Source organism: Tyto alba, unplaced genomic scaffold (genome assembly GCF_018691265.1).
Source record: "Tyto alba isolate M040663 unplaced genomic scaffold, T.alba_DEE_v4.0 Super-Scaffold_38, whole genome shotgun sequence".
Lineage (NCBI taxonomy): Eukaryota > Metazoa > Chordata > Aves > Strigiformes > Tytonidae > Tyto > Tyto alba.
This window is the reverse complement of record NW_024881313.1, coordinates 8,411,145-8,432,388: the sequence shown is the minus strand read 5'-3', so window position 1 is coordinate 8,432,388 and position 21,244 is coordinate 8,411,145. Positions and strand designations below refer to the sequence as shown.

General features: G+C 39.5%; 1 protein-coding gene across 1 annotated transcript in view; it reads left to right on the top strand.

The window, feature by feature from the left end:
• The window catches only part of HDAC9 (histone deacetylase 9), a 284,673-nt gene that overhangs the window by 110,978 nt on the left and 152,451 nt on the right, over nt 1-21,244 (top strand). The gene's annotated exons all lie outside the window — the stretch shown is intronic.

Here is a 21,244-nt window from a genome sequence, read left to right as displayed (position 1 = left end):
TTCAACCCAGTTCAAGTCATTGACCGTTATAACATATAGGAACTTCTGTGAAGTCATTTTAAGTAAATGCACTAAAGTGCTTAGGCACCTATTTTGAAGATGCTTCCTTGCCTGTAAGTGTATGGGTGACTTCCTCAAAGGTCCATGAAAGTAATGCAAATGTGTTCTCTGCTATCTATTGAAAACATTTTTGTATTTACTTATGTATGCTAAAACAACAACAACAAAGAGTTCACGTGTGAGAGAAGCCTACATAACTACTGGTGGAGACAGCAGGCCCATAGACAGCCCCCTCAGGAGGTGGGAGATGTGTCACAATCTCAAGTCACTTTACAGACTCAGGATTATATACTTTTCTGTGTGTTAAAGGATGATAGGTTTGTGTTTTGTTTTTTTTTTTTTTTTTTTTTAAAAAAAAAAAGCAACACTCAAATTTGTCTGTAAAATTCCTAGCTTTCTGTAATAAGAGCTTGAAGATTTATTGAAAACTTATCACATGAAAAATTGCCACCAATATTTTGAATATATTACAAATTAAAATGGGCACACGTTTTTGCATGTCACTCCACTGCCTTTTCTTGTGTTACAGTTAGGTCAGAACTAAAAAAAAAAAAATACAGGGACTGTAGTAAGTACCATAATATAAAATTATATGTTGATTTTTCCATGGGCTATTAATATCTTGTTACTGTGAGACTGTACTGGTTGGTGGTTTCTGACTTTGTGGTGTTTGGCTTGTAGGTAAAGGAAAAAAGAAAAAAAAAATAGAACAAGACCACCTCTGACATAAATACTGACCTCCAACTGCTATTTTATGTAACTTATTTTTGGTTATTTCCACATTTTTACCTTTAATAGAAATTAAATAACATTATAATCTTCTTAGCTTGCACACATTTTTGTGAATACTCAAAAAATACGTGCAGAAATACTTTTATCTTGCTTACAAGTTTCACTAGTATCAAGATCAAGACTCTTAACTTCTGGATCCTGGGTGGAATTCTAAGGGACATTCCAGTGGGTAATAGAGTAGAAGATGTAAAATTGCCAGTAAGGGTGAGAGAAGAATTTTCTTTCACAGTCACAGGAGAGGGTGGGAAAAGTGGTGTAGGAGTGGTGCCTAATATGTTCTCCTAGGGCAATGCCTTTTAGACACTCCTAAACACACCAAGTCATAATCCAACCCGCTTTCCCTCTCTTTCAAAAATAATTATATTCCTAAATATCTAACAACAAAATGTTGAAGAAGTTCCATTTTTATCTCTAAGACAAACCTGAATTTCCCTTTGCTTGTGAAATGACTCAGAATTAGGAGACTGAAAAATGTTACCACGTAGCTTGTAAAGGTTAGTGGTATTTAGTTATTGATATAAAAGCCTCGGTGAGGGACTGCGTTTGTAGGGGGTTGCTAATGGAATACAGAGCCTTTCGCCTTTGGGTCACTGGATCAAATCTGTCTCTTGTGGATAGTGACCAAAGTTTGCTACAATTTAAGTTTTCAATGCCCTATATAAATTAAATATGTAGGAATTAGAGATGGAAAAGACCTGTTACAGCTTGCAGCCTGTCCCCTACCAGTACAGAATTATTCTCTCTAGCGCATTTCCCTGGTTACAGGTTTTCCAGTTCCTAGCAGGTCCTGTCCACCCTGCAGAGCAAAGCAGCTGGTATTAATTAATACCCAAGTTTAACTGGGTCCTGCTGAACTCCCTGCGCTGGCACCAGAGCTGTAGGAGGGGTTCAGCAGACACCTTCCTGCTGCCTGACTGCGTGAGGGGCACTGGGCGCCCGTGGCCCCCCACTGCTGCCTGGAGTGGGGGGACAAGTAAAAGCCCCAGCAAATTCCCACCCCGTGCAAAATACCTTATAATACAGGGGAATTACCGAATCTTATTTTCACTGCCTCACTTATCCCCCTTTAAAAGTCCTACCAATGTCCCTTCCATAACCAAACAGCTGCACGTCATAGTTCTAAATTGTAGGTCTGATGGATTAGTTCAGGTAGCTAAAGGGAAGGCCAGATATTAGCTCAGACATTGATACGGACTAAAATTTTCCCAAAGATTGGAAGAGATTTGGAAGCTTGCTTGGGGCTTCTTTTTGATTTAAATTAGAAGGTTTGAACCCTATTATCTTTTACAACTTCCATTTGCAAGTAATTAACTGTGTTGCAGAATGCCCATTATTAAGTGCTAGGAACTGCGTACTGACAATATTAAGGTTAGTCTTGTAAGGTATTTAATGACTACTGCTGGCTATAGTGCTATAGATACACATGGGCTTTGTAGGTTTAAAAAAATACAAGAAAAAATGCCCCACACCACCAAAAACCAAACCAGTAACAGTGGCCCATTTCAAAACAATATAAACATGAAATAATTAAAACAGTTCTCATTCTCTAGAAAGAAGTCCACATGGGGCTACTTTAACTTACCCACCTTTGAGTGCCTCAAGGTGCAAGTTACAACACTGGGACAGTGTAGAGTCTAAGAGGGATTTCCTCAGCACTTCTAATTTTGGCCATATGTGCCTGTCCCACAGACTTTATAATCCAATGCTTCCTGCTAAAAATGCTAGAAGTATAAGTGCAGCCTTCAAAATATCAGAGTATTTTTAGAAAGAATGAATACTGCACTTTGTTGCTGTCACTCCCTCAGTGCACCAAAACCTGAAACACCAGCGAGGGTGGCATGTTGGAGCTGCCCCACACACCCCAACTTGCTGCTGGCAGGTGCTGCTGGAGGAGCAGAGCTTGCTGCGGTGCAGCCACAGCCCAGGACTCCCAAGTACCCCACAAAATGCAACTTTCTCCATTCGCAGTGCAGCTAATGACTGCTGTGTTACCAGAGTTAACTTATTTCTGGTACTGACCGTGCCAAAGTTTCAGCTGCTGAAAAATTCAAGCAAACATAAAGGAAGATCCTTTGGGCTTCGGAAATATTACAATCAGGTGGTTAAAAAAAAAAAAAAAAAAAAAAAAAAAAAAAAAGAAGGAAAGAATTTAAAACAAAAGAACACCAAACAGGAACACAAGTAGTACAAAAAATTGCTGTGAATCTGCAATGGGGACGCTCCACACTTTTTTTTCCAAGGTAAAAAAAAACACAACCCTGTGTTGTGAAATATCTTTTTAAACGCAGATTTAGAGAACGAAATTGAGGGTTATAAACTAGTAGCCAACAAAAGCAAGAAAGGCTGGAATGTTGGTAACCAATTGCAAGCACAGGATCCAAGCAAAACATCTTGAATTGCTAGTACTGTAATAAATTACAGTTTTCACTTTTGTATTCTGCAAGTGAAAACAGCACTAAGTCAAGCTTGAGAGAGGTAGAGTAAAGGATGACTATTTTAATTCACTCACACCCATTGCAAGTAGAACTGCAACATGAAGCAGTGAAAAAATTAAAATACAACGCCCAGCATTGTGTGAAGGGACAGATCCTGCTCCCATAAAATGGGGTTCCTGTGTCACTGAAGAGTTAATTGTCAGGTAGCAATAGATGAAAGCCAAACCAGACTCTGGGATGGTCTGCTACGGTGACTGTTATCTCATTTTCTTCCATGGATTAATTTTCCCCTCTTTAACTTTAATTAGATAAAAGTCTAGGGGCGGGAGGTGGCCCTGGAGTGCTCAAAGGGCAAGAAGTGGTCAAGAGCTGGTTTCTCTCAAACTTTGATTAGCCTATTTGATAAGTGATACTAAGCACCCCAATTGGTTAATGAATGAGGGGTTCCCGTGAGGTAAGTGGCTGGGAAATTTAGCCTCCCCCACAAGGACAGCAAATATGTAAACTTCTGTCCTTCAGTTAGGTGTCTACTGTGGTTAGGAGTAAGGGTGATTTATATCCTATCTGGGTCCTGGAGTGTATCTACATTGATTGACTCCCTTGATCTTGACATCAGTCACTTGGGTTTTCAGAGAAAGGGGGAACGTAGGAGATAATGAAAGCTACATTAAAGAAGACTTTAACATTTACGTAAACGTTATTCTATCTTCAAAGACAGAACTATCTTTCAACAGAAAAGAGATTTATTTCCTACTTGAAAATATTAGAAAGAAAAAGTTGCAATATATTTAATATCAAAACTCTAGCTTTGATGCTGGTCTCAGCCTTTGAGTTTTCTCTTATTTCTTGGCTAAATTGTATTATATTTAAAAGTTTTACCGCGTACTGCTTGCAAAGTCTGACACAGACACACTAATGTCTTGCGCAAAGAGACATCATCCTCTCCCAGTGGGAAGAAGAGGGAAGGAGAGAGAGAGAAAGACAAAATGAGGAGTAGAAGCAGGAGTGTAGAGAAAACATTTGGAAAGCTCATACATTACTGCGTAATAAATGTGGGGCTTTTATACATGTAAATCCATGGCACTAGAAACCAGAACATTTAAATAAAACTGAAATGCACCTCTCAAATGCTCCCCTAGTGAATATCACCTACATAATAAGATTTCCCCGGCTGGCTGCCAGGCTCTCCTTGGCCCGGAGAACAGGGGGCAGATTTGGGGCACGCTGGGGCCGGGAGGGAGCCTGGCGGGAGCCGGCAGTATCCTCACTCTGCTCAGCGGGTGACCCACCAGGCCAGCTGCAGCACGAACATCAATTAAAGCAACGTTTTCAACAACGCCGAGCAGAAAGGTAATTTGTACAACTGAGAAGCAGGGCCACGTTATCACCCGTGGAAGGTGGAAAAAGTGCACAGACTCTCCTGGGTAAACATCTCTCATTCTGCTACAGAATACCTTCCCTCAGAGAGCCATTTACAAAATCATGAGGGCAGCAGGTAAAGGGGATGAATAACTGATATTCACCAAATCCTGCAATATTAGATTTGGGAGCTTTTGCTGAATTTGCAAGGAGATCAGTTTAAAACAGGCAAGACTTTTTTCTTTGCACCACAAGTAGTGAAATTCTGGAATTTGTTGCCCCAGGAGACTGTAGAACCAGTAGTTCAAGACAGGATTAGACAAATTCATGGACAAAGGGGTCATAAGCAGATATTAATGGAAAGAGACAGGGATGTACCTCTAACATCTATAATGCAAAAATTCTGGATGCTGGGAAAGTATGAGGGGAATGAATTACAGAGAGTAGCCGTGCTCATGTGCTCTCACTAAATAGCATCTCCTGCTGTCTGGGACTGTACTGGGCACAATAGGCTGGCCTGATGCAGTAAGGCATTTCTTAAGTTCTTCTTAAATCTTATTTGGCTTTATCTAGTCCTTCAGTCATAGCCAAACTTAGATTCTTCTAATAAATTTATGTATATTTTTTCCTATCTAGCTTCAGGGTAAAGCACATTACTGCTTTCTTTTTCTTAAGCCGTGAATAATTCTCCTCAAGACAAGTAGTCATCGAGACAAGCCTTTTTTCTTTTTAGCTATGAGTCCCAAAAATCTTCAAATTTGTCTTCACAACATGCAAAATGCAGTAGTTGTATTCCTGAGTAAAAGACTAGCTGTTGTTAAAGACAGCCTAAAAGTGCAATAAAGTGGTAACTTACAAATTACGAGGTAGAGAATTTATAGTCCAGAATCATCTTATTAAATATGTCAATAATTAGGACAAGTATGTAAGGCTGAGTAATGTAAAAAAAAAAAAAAATATATCTGTGGGAAGCCTTTGTATCAAATAGTATGTTTTTAGGCAGAGGACATGCAAGTAAAGTCTGAGTTGCAAAGTCCTACATGGCATGTTTGGTAACTATCAGACAAAACATTTGCACTTCTAAATGGAATATGATCCTCTGTCTGGGAGAACTGGTCATTAATATGCAACCTGCAGAGCTGGGATATTCCTGTGGTAATGAATAATCTCTTTGCAGTGAAAACGTTAGCGCAAAAAATTATATAGCAAGGAGAGAAGGGAGAGGAAGTTTTCTTCCTCTTCATCTCATGCTAAAAATCTTTCTGCTCAGAACACAGAAATGTAGATTTTCACTATTTGAGTGAAGAAACTTCATTTTGTCAGCAATATGAGGTCACTGAACTATGCTAATCAAGAGAAGCTCCAAGGTATGATCTTCGCAATGTTATATACCTTGTCTTCTATTGAGATAAAAGGAAACAGAAGAGCCGGCACCTTACCTTTGTCCAAAACGAAGTGACATTATCACACTTGGTCAGAAATAAGGTAGCAGGAAGCACAAACTGTTGCTTGGACAGTATCTCTGTCCAGATAACATCTACAGAGTGGTATCTGTAATGTTATGCTAGTTCTGCCATACTGCTTGACCCTTTTTTCTGCAGTACTTAAAACAAACCAACCAACCAACATGTGTTAACCTCCCACCCAAAAACACCTTTTAAAAAAAATAAAAATCTATGAATCAAAGCACAGTCAAGATGGCATGAAAAAACCCTTTACAAGGAGCTGTTGTTGAGGTGTCTCCCCTGTGTTAAGAGGGTTGAGCTGTACTTGACTTTGAGGTTTCAGCTCTCCCACTTCCTCACTCTTAAATAAACAGTAATTTCTGGCAAATCAAAGAAAACTACACCTGACCTTACATTTATACCTGTGATTTCTTCTGGTCTTCAGTGTAATTCTGAGAGAATAGAGAACCCATAAGCAGAATTCCCCAATGGATTTATTAGATTCTTCTTACAGAAACAAACAAGCATGACTCCGGCACTGGAGCTGCTGAGCTGTGAGATAATATCTGTGCAGATATTATCAGCCTCTAGATCAGATTTTGAGCTCTTCACTTAGTGACCAAAAAACCCAGACCCATAGAGATATTCCTAAATTACAGTCCCAAAGACTCTTAATTGTTCACTACAGGGCAGGCTAATCTCTGTCACTGGCCATCAGAACATCCACTGGGCAAACCGCCCAGCTAAGCAAATAGTTTGGTCCAACATATGCACAAGCCCACAGCATTAGATGAGAATCACACATGTGCATAAAATCTGCTCTAGACGAAATGTTGTCTACAGAAAACTGCATTCATGCTTTGTCAGGGTGTAGCATATACTCAAGGTGATAAATCATCTGTTTCTCCACCCTCCCTCTCCCGGCTGCACTGGCTAAATACCTCTATTAACCAAGTCTTTTAAGTCAAATCAACCCTTTAAAAATTCCTCTTTCTTAATGCTCTAACATGCATGGGTTCACAAAATTAAATTACAATATTTTTTATCTGTTTGGGATCAGTACTGTTTCCTCCTCTTTGTGTTTACTTTCCTTCAGTAGCTGACATCAAAATGTTTTCTGGAATGCTGGGACTAAATAAGTTATGCTTAACTCAATATCTAATACAAATAGCCCTGGGGAAGCTCCAGCAACACAATCATAAAAGCTACAGTTTCTTTTAATAGCTTGCCACACTTTGCTGATATAGTATTTCTCTAATCACCAATCTTTACGTGCCTTCCTGACCTTGGAGCTCTCTGTCCAAATGACTTTGCGGTATCAAAGGCTTGTGTCATTGGAAGAGTGAATGGCTTTCATTTTTCTCCCTGAAACTTCCGGTTCCTGGCATCTGCAAAGAATTATTCCAAGCAGTATTTTGCTGCCTTGCGGCCACTGCCCTGTAGTAGCCTGACGGATGGAAGTGACTTTTCCCAAAAAGGTTATTGTGGTCAGCAGTGGGCGGGTGCTGCAGTTGGTGAGCGACCAGCCCTGCTTTCTCAGCTGATTTTGCCCGGCCATTGGGCTACCGCAACCATATGCGACAGCAATTAATTACTGTGGGTTTTTGGAAGGCATCGAATAAATAGGGCATACATTGTTTTATGGTAGGATAGAGCAGTAAATGAAAACCCTTCCAAATAACCACAGATTTCAAAAGCCTTCGTATTACAACAAAGGTGAAGTCCTAAGCTGAAAAGCTTTTAAAGAAGTAATCATTGCAGGAGGACCTAGGGGATCAGGGCTCACTCAACTGAACCTCGTACTGTATAAATGGCCAAAAGTCACAGTTGTGTTACTCTGACCAATTCTAGGCAATGAGAAAGTTGGTGCCTGGATCCAGAGTCTCAGTTATTTATGATTTGTCTCTGTTCAAGCTGGATTATTGTTCTCTCCTCCCCGCTTCCACCTAACTTCACTTTTATCATTTTTTGTCCTTTTGTTCTTGTTCCTTATAGTTGCCTTTTTTTTTTTTTTTTTCTTAATATGAAATGTAATTGGACCTATATGGATAATTACTATGCTGAAACAAAAGAGGAAAAATCTGTAAGTTTCATTATGTTTTGGGGAGTGGACAGGGTGGGTAAGGAAGAGGATTTTCAAGATTGTTTTTCATTATTTTAAATGTATTATTGCCTTAGCTTCACAACTGCAGTCAAGCATCCTTGGTGTTGAGCACTAAACCGCCACACTGCAAAGGAGAAACTGCTTGAAAGCTCTGTAGTTTAGATAGATAAAGCCAGGATGAGATAAGGTGACACAAAGGCTGAGAGAGGTTAGAAGACTGATATAAGCTCATACAGCTGATCAGTAACAGATAAAATTTGAAAATCTTGCTTTTTCTTCTAAGAGACAAGATTAAGGCAGCATTCCTCAGAGACGGATTATGTATTTCAATTACTTAAATTAAATTTTAATTCAAAGGATGAAAACAAAACATCTTCAGAGATCCAAATCCTCCCAAAGCAACCTAAGTTGACCCAAAACACTCTTGGGACTTTCAGCCCCTGGTTCAGCTCTTTCGGCAGCATGGCCCTGTAACCCTTTCTTAAATGAAAAGAAGCTCTTTCACCCACTCTGCCCCTGGAGAGAAGACAGACACCAGGGACACAAATATTTCACAGCCGGAGGGAGCCAGCCGAGGCCCCCTGCTCAGCACTTCTTACTCCCTCCTTTCTCATTAAATTACAGAGATTAGGTGAGACAACTCACACCTTTGGTTTAGGTACCAAGTATGTGCACTGGTCACCCCAAGCTTCCTCCGTGGGAATACATTGCCTGCAGCAGCACCCACAGCCTGTATTCCCTCATCTGGCTGGGGTTATGTAGGCACAAATAAATGCCTGTGATGTGAATGCCTAATAACAGCAGAGATTAATTTACCAATTAGCCTTTGTCTTCAACATTCCCCAGGTCTTTTTGGTTAAAATTCAACGGGCCTAAATTCTTGATGCCTTCAGACGGCAGCTACGCATAAATTAGCACAGTGTTTTTCTTCCTGCCATGTGAAGCTGGAGTGTGTTATTTCCATTGTAACAAGATGAATTTTGCTCTTAATAATCACTGCATCGGTAGAAAAATTTTTTCAGAAGAGTTTGGCCTTTTTAGCTTGAGTAACTTCATGTAACACTTTTTGTGCTGAAATAATATGTTGAATGTTCAGGTATTACAGATATTACCCCAGAAATATGTTCAGCTCTGAGAGGGAGATCAGTAACTGTTCACTATCACACACACAAATATGCTACAGACTAGATGGGGTAACAGATGCTTCCATTTGAAGTTATACTGAGGCCAAATTTTGAAAGCATTATCTGGGGTTTTGTACCAAGACCAATTCCTGGGTGTACCTAAAATCAAGAGAATTTTCCAGCTAATTAACAAGTTTATATAAAATTCACTAGCAGTCTTTCAAATTCATGATCTCTCCCCCCCCAAAATAATAAACCCCTAAAAGTTCTTTAGGATGTAATGTATAGTATGTACTGTATTACAACATTGGAGATTATTGATGTATAACAGCAACAATCATCAGGGCTTAAATTCAGGTTTAAAAAAAAAAGGAAAAAAAAAAAGCCTGGTCATATCTTAGATTGATTCCTCACAATGCACAAAAAAACCCCACTGAAAAACAATCCTGTTTCTTATTTCCAACTGACTAAAAATAAGTAAAAAAGGCCAAGTAGCAGCAGTTAGATTCTTCTGAATTAAACTATATCCACGTGTATAACACATTTCAATGTCCAAGGAGCCACTTGAATGTGTGAATCTGAACCTTTATGATGAAACCCAGGGATATTTCTAAAATTGTCAGTAAAAGTCAGAAGCTCAACGACAATCTCACATATTTTTCCCCTTTCTGAATGTCACTATTATGTGTTTAATTGCTTTAATTAGGTTTGTCTACTGAAAGTAGCAAAGAGAAACCCCAATACCCATAGTCAGAGGAAGATTTGGAAAAGGAGAAAGTGAAGGAGCCGAGAAACTCATTGCCTGCAGTGGGACCTGTGGATAGTGTTAGCTCTCTGGTCAGGCTCAGGGCTAATTCTGCCATATTTTAGCATATCTGTCGATACTTCAATCAGATTGGGTTTAACCCCTTCTGGTTCCTGGGAAGAAACCTTCAAACATGTTCTGGCTCAGTTCTGACAGGAACGCACTTTGCTGGGCTGGCAGGACCCAATGCTTTGAACCCAGCCCTAACCTTCCAGCTCACCTCCGCAGCTCTGCCAAGGGTCTGAGATACATTTGACAACATCTATTCTTTTTCAAAAAGTCCCCTGTGGCCAGCAGGGTTTGCAGGCCACCCCCAATGGTGGTGGCATCAATACGGGGTGCCAGCTATTGGGAGTCCTTCGGCACTGCTTTGCTTGGAGAGCCATCGGCACAGCTCTTGGGACTCACGGTGGCCCCGAGGGTTGGCTGTGGCACCACGTGCACACTACATGCCATGCTATGGGACCACCTTTCCTCCTGGTTTCTCTGAGTAGGTTTAATCCTTCCAGAGGCTGGAAAGACAAGAGACTGGATATTCCCAACAAGACTGACAACAATAATGACCCCTAAGGACACAACAGCTGAGAAGTCTCTGGGGTCACTTCACCGCAACAGCTTTGTGTGGGTCATAAGGATGATCAGCCATCCTCTATTCAGCCAGACTGTCCAGAGCCCTTTTGCATCCAGCTTAAAGCTACAGAGTGGAGATGCTTTAATTTGTCTGTGCAGTGCCTAAAAGCTGTGATATTTTATAGTGTCCATTTCTCTGACTTCTTTCTCCTACTATTTTCCAAATCCATAAAAATCAAAACAACTTCTGACTGTACCTCTACTACTCTGTTGTAATAAGAAACATTGAAAGTCACAGTGCTTCATTATTTCATAAGTAAAGCAGCCAGAAGTGGAGAACATTATTGATGCAATGCAATTATTACTGATGCATTTACTAAGTCCTTAAAGGAAGGACTTAGGATTTCTAATCCCTGTTCACTTTGGATTCAAAATTTCTACACCTCAGTTTGTCCACACAACAATACTCTCTATGTAACAGCTGAATTACAGATTATTTTCAGGATAGCCTTCAATAGGATGGCATCGTGCAAGGAATATATATGCATCATATACATAAAAGTTATTACAGAGGAAGAAAGACAACACTCCTAGCAAAACAACAACAAAAAAAGTGCAATAGTATATGTAAATGTACATACATATTAAAAAAAAAAAAAAAAGCCAAACCCCAGACTGTCCTGTGTGACATTACATTATATATCTATTTGAAGACAAAAGGGACATCTAAGAAATTATGTGCATGAAAAGACTTAAAAACTAATAACCCATTGTCAGACAATAACCAAGCACAGCCTTGTTTTCAGCATGTTAGTAGCTACACTTCTACAACACAGGAAAAAAAAAAAAAATTCCAAACACTAAAAGATTTCATTTGTTACAGGCCCCAAATCTAGAGCATTTGGGGACAGCTATAATGTTATCTTGAGTGAATGCAGGGCCAACATAATTAGGAATAAAGAGGTAAGAAGCAAGGGGAATTGCCTGCATAACTTCACTTTGTAAAATCCTCCCATGGAAGGTGGCAGGTAGGAAATCTGCATAATAACAAACTTGTCACAAGACAAGGCCAACTAAATGCAACAATTAGATTTAACATTTTGCTTTACTCGTTCCCAGGATTCCCCCCTCTCCCTCCTCCCAGGTTTCACTAGATGTAGTTAAAGTTGTGGCTGTTGATTTGGTGCAATATTTTCCAGTATATATCTTTTCCAAGGGTTGTGTGGCTGCAAGAAGAAAGTCTCTCTTCTTTGTGGGCATTGCTTTAAGAAGCAGCTACTGAAGTGCCAAACCCTCCTCTCCGATATCCCAGTGAAAACCCAGAATAAATTTCTTGGTTCCCCTCTACTCTATCTAGACTTAGATCTATGTAAATAATCCAGTCTAGCCCCAGAATAGAGCTACAATATGTTATACATTATAACTTATTTTTGGAGGAGATAACCTTCTCTGATGACTGTCAGGTCCTTTCTTTTGAGAATTACTGGAAGCTCTCTGCTCTCTGGCTGTACCCGCACAGCTCTTCGGATGCCGGATTTGTGCTTCCCAGCTGGCTCATCTGACCCTTCCTGACTGCTTGTGGTCTTCCTGCTCAGCCACCAACTCTGAAAACCTCCAGCATGTGGATGCCCTCCCTGGGTACCATTAGGTGACACTCAGATGCTTTAAGGGACTTACTTCCCCGGTATACAAATTGAGACACCACTACCTCAGCTGGCCTTTAAAAAAAAAAAAACAAAAAACATAGTGATTCTGAGTATGAAGCAGCCATCCTCTGAAAAAAATAGCCATTTTCTAAAGTAGAAAGTTATTTTTGTCCTATATTTCGGCAGTTTTGAAAACTTTAATTAATATACCTAAGATTGTTATGTTTTCTCTTGTTTCAGGAAGGACATGGATCATAGTAAAGAGTAAAAGAGCCCAGATGAGGAATATAGACTAGAGTTTGGTCTCTAATTTTGTGCCCTTTGGTCTCTTAAGCATTCAAACTTATTTTCTTGTAAGTTACTCCTTTATACTTCAGATACAGATCTCTTCTAGATAGAGAAAAATATGTTGGCTAATGCAGTGATGAGATCCTTATGTAGTGTGAACAAATTAATGAACCACCTTCCAGAAGTGCTACACTGGGACAAGTATTCTTACTGCCCCCACTTTTCCTCCCCAGCTAGTATTCTTTTTACTTTTCCTTATTGTTTCCATGTCCTGTAATTGTAATAATATCTTATTATAACTGAGGGTTCTGAAGATAGGAATACATGGAAAACTCAGCTTGTGCTGGAAAAAGAACAAGGGTAAGAAAAGACTGGAAGACAGTTGAACATACAAGCAAAATAGCTTTCAAATTTTAAAAACAAAAAGAAAATGGAGAGCATTATCTTAAAGAGGAAAGAGGGTGAGAAAGGAAAAGGTTGGAGATTATGATATTCAGTTGTTTGAATTTTGTAATACTGCTCCCTCTCTCTTCTCCATTTTAGTCCTACCCAGTCTCCCACATCCTCCTTGTGACATCAATCTAGCCCCTTTTTTACTTTTTTAGAAGGGATATTTGAAGTACATTGCAACGAAGCAAGTTCAAATAAATTCATTCATCCTTCCCATGAAACATAACAAGTATTATGGTCTCTTCTGAACTGTACTTTGCATTTTGAGGGCCAAGATTTGACAAAGGAATGAGAAATAGGAGAATTTATTTTGCATTCTGCATTATACAGTTAGTACCATGCTAGCACATACTATTTTCCATGTTTCTTTCTAACCCTCTATTTATTCCTAAATCAGCAAACTTAAGGGTTTCCCCACCATTTTCAATTTGCCTGTTCTGGCAGTCATCCCACTTAAAAGCAGCAAACCCTATGCTGAGAAGCACATAGTAGGAAACTCCCTGGTTTCAAGAAATATTTAGAAGTAATCTTTATGTGTTCAGTTCAATTTTGCTCAAATTACAACTAATTTGATCTTATTCCAAGTAAAATTAAAAAAAAAAATGTGCAACAAGTTGTATTTGTTTGTTGCTGAAATATATTTATTCTATAAATATAGAGAGCATTCTGCAAATATACAGAATACTTTATAGGTATATAGGACAGATCTGAAAAGATTTGTTTTGTGATAGTTTCTCTTTTCTTCCATCCACAGCATCCTTCATATATTCAAATCCCATATTTTGTGGAGTCTCAAATTATATCGCTATTTCTCTGTGTGCCAAAATCAATGAAGATCTAAGTACAGGAGAGAGAAAAATATTTTTTAAATACTTTGTGATATTTGCAAATGTGTGTGTGTGTACATATGTATTTTTTCAAGAAACCGTATAACACTTACTACAATTATTTTGGAGAAAGGAAATCTGTTAATATTTTAACCACACTGAAGCAAGGTGTGAGATTTGGTAATATATCTCTCCAAAACCTTTAGGGGGGCAGATGTCCTCCAGCAGAGGACTGGAACCTGGTACCCATCAGGTTACAGCTGTTGTCACACAGGCGACAGCAGAAATGGGTGGTTTGTGCAGAAGAGCTCTGGAGCGGGCAATGGCAGTACCCACACCAGTTGGAGCTTGTGCTTTAGATACAGTGATCTATGGAGGTGATCTACAGAGAGAGAACAGAGATAGTGAAACATCTTGGTTATGACCCATATTTGGTGACCATATGGTCCACTGATGGTCCCTGTTCGGACCTCATGTACCTCCATACGCGAGAGAAGGCATCCAGGGAGGGCTTTATACACCCTCATGATTTTATGCTTAGACACTGATGTATTAGTGTGCATGGACTCTATACTGAAGAGCAGGGTTTTCCAAGGTTTTCTCTTTCTATGTCAGACACAAGTAAATTTCCATTATTTCTACAATAACTCCTGAACTCAGCGGAGTTGCCTATAAAACTAAAGCAAAATCTGTTGAAGTACGCAGAAAAGAGTTCTTCAGCAGGGCCACTGCTGAATTTAGCCTGGAGAATATTAATTCTCTGTGTGAAGGCCAAACCCACGATTCTACATTTAAAAAAACCCTATGCAAGTCTGCTAAGAAAAATAGTTTCAATGAACAGCAGAAAAATGGAAGTGGTTGAAATGACCTGCATAAAGTAACACCAAAATGATTTGCCAGTACTGCTGAAGAGAGTTGGGTAATATTTCCCAGAACAATGGAACAGGTGAGACAGGTTATTTTTCATTAAATAGTTTTGTCCAACTAACATTTTAACTGAATGACTACTGTAAAGCTGCTAGGATTAGATGGTTGTAATCATTAAATACTACTGTAAAACCTATTTATTTTTCACATCAAAATAAAAGAAGCAAATAGTTGTTAATACTGAAAGCTAGAGCAAGACATGTGGACAACTCTATTTTACCATTGGTATTCATTTCTGCACTTCTCCACACTCTTGTTTTGGAAAGCACAAAACGACTTCAGGAAAGTCTTGTGGTATTTCTAGTAAAAATCATAAAGTAACAAGAATACTCTAAAGAGATTTTCTTAAAAAAAAAAAAAAAAAAAAAAAAAAAATCAGAAAACCAAAAACAACCACAACAATGAACAAGACGTCCAGATGGTCCCTTTCTCCCCTCCCTTGTAACCCCTAGTTATTTATATATTTAGATTAAATCTCCAGGAGAGTCAGAAAGTGAAGAAAAGTTTCAGCTGGGAGTGCAAGCTTTTGAAAAGGTGCTGCATTTTCTTTGGATGCGTGCTGCGCACACCACGGAGTCAGCACTTTAGCAGAAGTGACAGAAGTCGAGTACCTGCCAATGTCAGGAGCGGAGAAGGCAGGTCTCAGGAGCAGGGAGCGAAACCAGCAGCTCAGCTGAACTCTTGGAATTTCACTCCAGTAGAAAGTGCTCTGTCTTTAGGGTCATCCCTGTTGTCACTCCCAGACACCATTTCCCATCACTCATTTCTTCTTAATCAGACCAGGCTTCAACTTAATGACTGCCTGGCTCATATTTCTTTACAAAGATAGCTGAAAACTTCTCAACCCTTGCGGCCATCTTGATTCCTCGCCTATACTGGACCACAGGATGGCTCATGTTTTTGGAAACTCTTCATCCAAGGGACGTAACTTTTACCATCTCTCCCTTTGAAACGGCAGGTCAGCAATCCATTCACGTCCCTGTGCAACAAGTAGGGGTAAAAGGTAGGGTCCTGACCCTGCTGTTGTGTCTTAAAACCAGAGGCAGGGGGTGTGACCCCAGCCCCAGCCTGCACATTTGGTGATTCAATCCAAGGCACAGAACATGCCCTCTCCTACAGGACTTGATGAAGGAGCAGTCTCTTTTCACCCCATTAATAGTCTTTGCTCTTCCCCTATTTCCTGGCCCACTAAACAAAAACGTTGTCTTTTTAATAACTTTGTTTGCCATCCCAAAGGTGCTCCTGCCCTAGAAGGGAAGGGTGGCAGGAGAGAGGCAGGGGCTTCTGCAGCAGCAGCTTTGATGCTCCAGGAACAGAGCGGGGGGAAACAAAGCTGTTTGATGGTGCTGACCATGCTCTGGGCAGTCACTGAAGCAGGGCCAGCCCAAGTAACAAGCTCTACTTTGGCAGCAGCTGGAATAAGCCTTTCCACAGTCCTTCAGAAGGCAAGGGGCACAGGGTTGTTTTGTTGTGTGCAGCAGGTTGCTGCCCAAGTCAAGTTTTCTCTGCCTAGGACTCTGGGCATTTCTGGGGTCTGGATTTCCTCCCACTGTTCTGTATCTTCACCCAACATTCAGTTGATAATATTCTATATTAGTTGATAAAATTCTATAAACATCCTGATAATATGCGACCTAATATACCCAGATGCCTCAAGGCTAGCTACTCTGTTTCTTCCTGTCTATGCCTTTGCTTGCTCTAAACCCATTTCTACCTATTCAATCTATGTGTCTGCACCCACACTTGCTGTTTATTTACTTTTCATAAAAATGCTGATTCTGAATTTGTGGCTGACTATATTTCAGATGGTGATAATGAATTTTTTGAAAGTGATGACCATGGAAGTTTGTGGCTTTACATGTGGTTTTGTCAAAAATAGTATTGGTAGGGTTTCTCGGGCACATGTTTTCTTCAAGTGACAGAGCAGTTTAAAAGACGACTCAACATATTCATTTTCAGGGATATCTCAAACTAAATTCTATTTTAGGTTGTATAGATTGACAGAGATAAGCCATTCCTGCACTTTCGCGTTTGTTCACACAAGTATTTTCAGAAGATCTCATGACTTATTTTTGCTCAGTTCTTGAGGGCAACTAATTATGGTTTTGTCTGAAGAAGTTCACAAAAAATCCTGAGTCAAAAGTGCTACAGCTTCTGCTTACCTACAGCTCTTTTTGTCCCAGTATTCTTTGTTTAGGAATTTATTGCTCTCTGCTTTTTTTTCTGTCACTTCTGGGGATAACTAAGGTCAATCCTATTAATATTTTCCGTGAAGCCCATGATTTCTGAATCACTGTTAACTAGCTACAACTGAACTGTATGAGAAGCTTCTGGGTGCCTAGGATTTCTGACTGAACCAGACTTTGGATGATGTATTGTTCCTCCTCAGTAATAATTGGTCCTTTGGGTAATTTTCAGAAAGCAATGTAGAAATTATAGGAAAAAAATAACTAGTGAACAGACCACCAAAAAATGCTTTGAGGAGACAAACCTTGTAAGGTTAGTAGTACTGAAGGTCTTTGGGGTAGGATGGGTGATACATGAATGATTTTTAATAGCTAATAGACATTAGCACACATTTCATAGTTTAGCAGAATGCAGTATAGGCACAACAACAGACGGCTATAAACCTGGCCACAAATATATGACAGACTATAAGAAATAATCTCACTATTAGGAATAGCAAATTTTTAATATATTGGGAGAAAAAAGTTTTCTACCACAGGGAAAAAAAGCTAAAGTATAAACCCTGACAAGAAGTGTGCAGATGCCCATACACGCTTCGGATTATGGTACAGACATATACATTTTAGGATTTATTTAGCTGTGATTAAACTAAATATAGACATATCAAACTAAAGTAAAAAGCAGACTGTTGAGAAACAAGAAAACTTTTTATGGGTGGACCCCAGATATTTTTTTCTCTGCACAAAACATAGCAGCTTGAAGGACAACTCACCTATGCTCTATCAGCCAACACAGATCATCTAACAATCCAACTGAACACACTTGTGGATCACCAATTCTCACAGCCAGTAGAAATAAGGAAATAGTTCTTATTAAAATCCTCAGAACCTAAATTAATTCCAGCTCTTCCTAAACAACAAACCTTACAGTAATACTAAGAAAATAATAAATATTTACCTCTCATGCCTCTGAAAGGGTCATCTTCTCTTTAGATACCAATTCTAAAAATCCTCCTCAAAATAATTACTGAGGGCCTGAGCTGGTTTTTGAGGAAGACGATGAATGGCCCTCCACTCCCCTTGGCAGAGGCCCTAATTGCCTGCCTCTACTAATGAACTAATCTCAGGCACCTGGAACTAGCAGGCTCCATGCTGGGCAGGCAGGGCTCAGGTTACCTAAGAAATGCTCCAAATATATTCACACAAATCACTAACCCTGCAGATGTGCAAATACTGCTTTTGTCATATTGCTGGAGAGATGAACATGTGTTTGCAGTGCTCTAGCACATAAAACCTGAAGATGAATTCATCATCTTGTTTTAATCCCTTCCAGAGGCCAGGTGGGCATTTGGGGAGCCAGATAAGTGTGTTGATTATGCACATTACTCATTGCATTAATCCACTTGTCTGTGTGACACAGAGTATCTCAAATGTTCACAGCATAAATATGTAGGTGGCTGGAAAAAATATATGTATTTCATGAGTGCCTGTTGTCTGTAAAATGAAACTTAATCAGTAACTTAGTCTAAAACTGTGACTAAAACCTAAACAAGTCCAAACTTTGCTGATGGCTAGAATTTTTAAAATTACAGTTAAAGGATCTGGAAGTCACCAGAGGATGTAAGCAAGCCTCGGTGTAATCATTATGAGAAAAACTACTGCCCTCTTAACAAATTTTAAAAGGTTTTCACAGGCAAACATTTTTCTGTGACCTGAGAAATTAAAACAGGTGTCACGCAGCTTTCCATTCACCCATCCACAAATTTCTTATCCTTCCCTGGACTGATTATGCTGATAAACATGTGTCAAATTCTAGGTATGTGCCTGGTTTCATTTGAGGGGGGAGAAATTATATAAACAAAACATAGTTTAGCAGGAAAATACAGGAGAGCAAGAACAGGCTCTCTTCTTGGTCTTTGACAAATTGCTGAAATATGTGGCTGGCTGGCTCTTAGGTGATGTTCACACATGTTGATTAACATTAAAAAAATTTTACCTTGATTTGTCTGTATGCCTGAAAAAGTGTTATTTCTATTACTGACATAGACACAAACACCTAATCTGTTTATAACCAAAGGTAGGAACATCTTCCCAAATTATCTACATTTTATAGTGTTCCAGTCTTTGGATTTTTATTTCTTCAAAACACCATTAAAAAAAAAAAAAAGAGATCAGAGACCTGGGTAGATTGGATTTTAGATACTGATTAAATGTAAAACTTACAGCTTCAGTGAAAAAGATTGCGCAGGTATTACACAAGTGAAGTTCAGGTCTGAAAATAAAAAAAAAGGCAGACAAGGCAGCTCTAAAGGCTCAGAGCTCTGAGTCTACTGGCACCAAGAAAAGTCCAGACAGAAACATTTGTGCACAGCATGAATCCCCCCTCACTGATAGCTCAATTTCCAAGATTTCCTTAAGAAATATATTTGAATAATACTGTTTAATGCAGACTGCCAGGATACACTGGTGCACACTAACTAGCTTGAAAATCATTCCAGCAGGGAACAAACCCTTTTGTCTTCTGTACTCTAGTAACTATCAGAAAAGTGATCTCAATGAAATATTAGTGTGAACACTGAAAGATAGTATCAAAAATCCGCTTGATCAAAGAACTACACAGATACCAGCTATTTAATTAACTCAATGATTACAACCTATGAGGTCGAGGAGAGCAGCAGAAATAACAACCATTCTGCTGATTTCATGTATGAGTGTAAAGCTCTGTGTGAAGAAGGGCTCCTGCAGGTATGAGTTTGGCTTCTTCCAAACCGCTCAGCTATCTCTGGTGCTTTGGAAGAGTAATCAGGAGATGGTGAATACACTAGCATCAGGCAGACCGTGCTGCTGCTACCACTTAACCCTAGGATGCAGGGAGTAATCGTGCTACAGACAGCAAAATACCTCCTGTGCCTCCTTTATTGAGCAATAAGCCAGCATTGAGGAAAGTGAATGCTAAATCCTGACAAAGGAATTTATCTACTTCTGTTCTCCATAAGGAAAATATTCAACACAATAGCATCCATGCATTATTCACTTCTCTCCAATCACACATACTTCTAGCAAAGGTTACAAAAGATGTGTATGCCTAGGAGCCCCAAAAATATCTCCTCTGAAAATTTATCACAATTAAAATAATTAATGAAACTAAGTAAAAACAAGGCACTTGGGCATTTCATGAAAGAATTCCTGAACGTTATGTTCATAAGGAAATGGGATACATAGACTTCTTCAGATATCTCAGGATATTTCCTGGAATATATAACACTATCCTGTCACCATACATTTAAAAAGCGATAGGAAAAGTTGGGGACTGTATTTAAAGAAAGGGAAATAGTTAAATGACCAAAAACCAAGACACCTGTAAAACCTCTTCTTACTTACTCATATTTTCTTTCTTTGTCACTTATGACAGGGTCCCAGATGATTTACCCTTCCCATGACCTTATGTCTTTTCACTGAAGTGGTGACCCTAGATATTAATGTGGGTTTTGAGGCTGCCATTTAAAGCACTTGTTCTCATTTCAGCTGTTATTGATGAGCACTTGTTTTGGTAAAGGCCTCTTTTTTTACATGCAGTGTAGACTTCTCACTTCTCATGAGCTGTGGATTGATTCTGCAGCACAAGAGGGGCTGTGGTACTCCCGGGTACTCCCACCTGCCTTCCCACGCAGCCTGAACTCAGTTTCACCTCCAAGCACCCAGTAATCCCTCCTTGGCCAGGCCAGGCCTCTGAGCTGCTGCCCCAAGCAACAGCATACAGCACAGCTAATTGTTGTGGGGTTTAAACAACAACAACAAAAAAAAACAAACAAACAAACCCAAAACAAGCAACAAAAGAAAAAACCACAACCCTCCCCCATATATACACGATATATATACCTGCATATATGTATGAGACCAGATGAGGGTAAACAGAGTCTGCAGTTCTAAGACAGAAGTGTGAATTTCAACTAAATTTATATTGCAAAGTGGCTTGGAAATCTCTCTATTGCATTCACTTTCTGTTGAGGTTCTAAGACTATATACACAAAAGAAAAGGAAAACAGAAATAAAGGGGCTTGCAAAGCAATCCTACTGTGTGGTGAGTGGATGACAAGGTTTCTGCTGACTTCAGAAGGGTTTCAGCCTTTTTCATATCAGCAAAAGTCACCATCTGTTGACAAACAAAACAGAGGAGGAAATCTTCCTTTCTGCTCTGTCTCAATCTTTTCACACTTGCCTACCTT